The 4,259-nt window shown below is 64.9% G+C and overlaps 1 protein-coding gene across 2 annotated transcripts in view; it reads right to left on the bottom strand.

Annotated features, from left to right (window-relative positions):
- The window catches only part of LOC113216986 (protein yippee-like 1), a 38,320-nt gene extending 34,299 nt beyond the window's left edge, over window positions 1-4,021 (bottom strand). The window contains exon 1 of one of the 2 annotated variants that reach the window (XM_052264020.1): window positions 3,750-4,021. The gene's annotated coding sequence lies outside the window, so the exon portion shown is untranslated. The remainder of the gene's footprint in view (window positions 1-3,749) is intronic. The other variant, XM_052264016.1, reaches the window with a different exon arrangement.
- Between the last annotated feature and the right edge of the window lie 238 nt (window positions 4,022-4,259).

Genomic DNA, 4,259 nt, shown 5'->3' with positions numbered 1-4,259 from the left:
CGGGCCCCGCTGGAGCCGGCAGCGGCGCCCCCGTCAGCTGCACGACCGCGTCTTGTGCCTTAATTAAACCTTGTGTCCGACTGGTTCTCCCTCAAGTTCAGCAGCGCCGCGCCCAAGGCGCGCCAGGGCGCCCGGGGAGCAGCTGGGAGAGGCAACTACCTCCTTGCAGAGCTCCGCGAAGTGAGTCATGCCCGTGTGTACATTTCCGTTCCCAACCTGTAAGGCCCGGCAACTGTACTAACCGCACGCACCTAGAAAACTTTGGACTCGATTTAGCAGATTTGCAAGTAGTAGTACTGGATGCGACTGGATGTTTCTTTGCATGCGCCGGGTTTGCCTACTTTCCTCTGTCCGTACGGGGCCATGGTCAAAGCGTCCCAACAGTAATATGCCCCGGTAAATGGTTGTAGTACATAGTTTCAAGATCAAGCTCATTGTACTTGCTATAATAAAAGTAACTAAAGTGTATTTATATAAAGTGTAATAGCCTACCAACGAAGTGGAATGTACTTCAAAATGTCTAAAGCATGTACAAGATAAGGTATACACCCATGACACCACGAGCGTGAGCACAAGCTCATGACACATTATATTATTTATCGTTGTGTTCGTTGTAGTGTCAAATGTATTTAAAAGGTATAATCTGATGAAAGCGGTGGCAAACTTGCTCGAATTAAAACGACGGAGTTTAAACGCGGGGCGGGGTAGGGTAACACGGTGATGTGTTGCGCTGCGCGCCCTGGCGCTGCAAGTCATGTGGCCTCCGAATGCCCGGGCCGTGTCTGTACTCCTGACGGGCCGCCCCGCCCCGCCCCGCCCAGCAGCAGCAGCAGCAGCAGCACGTCACGGGGGAGGCAAGGGGGTGTACATATGTACATGATCGGCTCGCCCGCGCCACCACCCCGCCATGCAGAGCAGCAGGGAAGGGGGCAGACGAACTTATGAAAAGATAACCAGGGCGCAGAGTCGTCGCCCCGCCGCGTCAACGTCCTCTGGCCGGAGTAAGTAATGCATGGCCACGGCGCGGGGCGCGCCGCCGGCGAGCACGCCACGTACTTACACGGAGGGGGCGCCCTGGCGCGCGCACGGGGAGCAAAGCGGGACAATACACCAAAGGGACTGCGTTAGAGCCGAGGGAGGGCCGAGCTGTGCCCTGTGCACCAGAGTACCTGTCTGTGTGCACACCGTGGTGTGGACACGCCATGGTGCACGCCCCTGTGGTGCACGGCATTGTGTACACGCCATGGTGCACACCCCCGGGGTGCACACCCCCCGTGGTGCACACACCGTAGTGCACCCAGGGGCAGCAGGCAGGGAGTCCGCGCCAGCAGTGCGCGCCTGTGTGACCCTCGCGTTCCGTTCCTGGTGTGCGTTTTGCAGTCAGAGCGTTGGACCGAAACACACGTCAACAGGGGGCGTGGCGCAGCGTGGCGCGTTTATTTCGAGCCGTTGATTGCTGCCAAAGCCCGCGAGCGCGAGTACAGCAGGAAGCGCTCCGGTGCAGTTTCGGTGTGCACTGCATCGCGCTGCACTTGCGGGCAGGGGCGCCGCGCCCGGTGCAGATGCAGGAAGGAGCACTGCCCTCCTGCCCCTGCCCGTCGTGCTTGCGAGCGGCGGCGGCGGAGGCGCGGCCCACGGGGCGGCTGCGGGAGGGAGGGGTCCCGGCGCACGCTTTAGCCGGCTTCGGCGGGGAGGCAGGGCAACGCTCCCCGAAGCAACCCTCCTCACTCACACTCACACCCTCCACGACGCACTGGGCGTGCACTCTGGCGTGCACACGAGGTGCAGGTGTCCGACAGGATGCCCCGCCCTGCTCCCCCTCCGCGGCCCGGCCCGGCCCGGCCCGGCCCCCCTCGGGTGCAGTGACCCCTCGCGGGGGCCACACATCACACAAAGCGGCACACGCACACGCGCGACGCGCGCCGACAATTTCTCACAACGCGGGCCAGCCGGCCGGCCGCCGCGAGCGTGTGTGCGTCGCGGAGGCGACGTCGTCGCACTAATTTGCAGCAGCAGTTGGCCGCTAATATTAGACAGCGCGCTTCCTCCTCCGCCTCCTGGCCAGCGGAATGCACTCGAGCCGCTGCAGTGCGAGGCCACCGAGGCCACCGTCACCAACGCCCTCCACCAACCACCACCCGCGAGGGGGGCTTCCTTCCCGACGACCGGACCCGGCCGGGCCGGAGGCAGAAGCCCTTGGACAGACCCTTCCTTCCCCTCCTTTGGCTTCTACTTGGCGTGCTGGAGGGCGATCGGAGAGCTCTCCGGCAATATGTTCTTCAAACGACCCTCCTCCCCCCTCCCCCTGGCCTGGTTGTAGAAGGCGCTTAGGGGAGGTCCTCCTTCCTCACCGATCACCCTCCTCGTGGAGCTGCCGCGCTCGACAGTGTGCTCCCGGGTCGACACGCGGGGCCCCTGGCGGCGGAGGTACAGTACTGGTACTCCGGGGCACACAGAGCGCGCGGCCCGGCGTCCTCAGCTTTCACCAAGTTTATCTCGACTGGTTCCGTGAACGTGAGTTCGAGTCCGCATAATGGCCCTCCTCCTCCTCCTCCTCTTGCGCCGCGCGGGGCCGGGCCGCGGGCCGCCGCCGTGCAGGCAGGGTTCCGTTGCCTGGCGGGATCGGGAGCGGTCATGGGTCCGCGGTCACCACCGCCGGCTGCCGCAGAGGCGACGGCGTATCTGCCTTCAACGGGCGCGTCCTCTCAGTGTGCATCATGTTCTTTGTTGTTTTTGGTGCAACAATCAGCGCTGCTGGTCCCGGCAGTCGTCTTGGACACACCTGAGGGGACAGCTGGGGCTCTCGTGCTCGTGGCACTGACTGTACACGTCCTGACTGTCGGTAGACCTCCTCTCCTGAGCTTCCGTGCGTCCTGCGCGACCGCGCTGTTTCCCGGGGCAGCCTCGTGTTGCTAAGCGCGCCCGAGCCTGCACTCCCCATTCCAGCGGTATCGCGGGTGTCTAAAGCCCTCCCCCGCGTTCAGATATAGAGATGTACCCGCGCGGAGCGCCAACGAGGGCGCGGGCGCGGTGCGCCAAAGCCCCCCGCGCGCCCGCGGTCTCCCCGTCGCCCCTGCCCGCACGAAGTGGGTCAGTCGGGTGGTGGCTGAACAAAGGTGGTGAAACGCTCCAGCCAGTAGAACAACAAGCCATTTCTTTCTTTTTCAGCGCCATCCTGGCCGGGCGCCGTGCGCCGTCCCGTCCGTGACTTTGAGTCGGATCCTTTTTTCTCGGCCGTGCTTTGCGTCGTCTGCTCGCGTGTGCGGTGCAGCAGTGCAGCCCGAGCGCAGCCCGAGCGCAGCCCAAGCGCAGCGGGGGGTGAGGAGGGGGCGGCGCAGCGCTGCGCTACAGCTGACCACCAAAACAAAGGACGAGCTCGCCTCGCCACGGCACGCTCGCGCACGCGAGCACGCACGCACGCGTGCGGGACGAGCGCACGCCTGGCCAGCACGCAACCAGCTGTACGTCGTCTGCTCGGCGAAGAAAAACCCACCAACGGCGATTTAACTCACGGTCAAAGGCAAAATCAATACTTGATCCGCGTACCCAGGTTAACAGGGCCCTTCGGGTACCTGAGCGTCTTGCACGGGCGTGCGCGCGAGGGGCGTGCGACACGCGTGCCAGGACCCCCCGGCCGCACACAAAGGAGGGCTCGGCGAGGCTCGGGGGCGTCGGAGGTAAACACAAGATGGCTTGTCAAAACAAAGGCGAACAAAGGATCGGGGGGTTGCGGACACACGACCACGCACCTTCTGACCATGCAGGGCAGCGCCGGCTGCGCGCAGGCCCCGAGCGCCCGGGGCGTCCGCACCTCGGCGTGGTCCTGTGTCCTCGGAGCTGGCCTCCTTGTCCTTGCTGGCGCACTCTCCGCAGCCTCACTCATACGCACTCTCACAGTCCGTCCCGTTCCGTCCAGCGCGACCAGCACCGAGTGCTCTGCGCAGCGCTCGCTCGCGTACTGAGCTGCCTGCCTGCTTCGATTTATTTGGGCTGCTAGGCTGGCTGCCTCCCCGGCTGCCAGCCCCGTCTGCGCGGCCTCTGGCCTGGGTTGTTGTGGTGCGCACGGGCGCTGCGCACTCGCTCGCGGTCGACGCTGGCGCCCCTAGCGACGGCGGCGGTAGGCTGGGGCCAGGACGAATGGCGACGCTCGGCGCTCGGGCGGCGTCGGCTCCGTTCGGCCCCGCGCTCGGCTCGGTTCGGCTAGCGGCCCTCGTGTCAGAGGTGCGCAGAGCAGCCGAGCGGCAGCCAATCACAGCGCT

Source organism: Frankliniella occidentalis, unplaced genomic scaffold (assembly GCF_000697945.3).
Source record: "Frankliniella occidentalis isolate FOCC.00 unplaced genomic scaffold, Focc_3.1 Scaffold2, whole genome shotgun sequence".
Lineage (NCBI taxonomy): Eukaryota > Metazoa > Arthropoda > Insecta > Thysanoptera > Thripidae > Frankliniella > Frankliniella occidentalis.
This window is presented reverse-complemented; position numbering and strand designations above follow the sequence as displayed.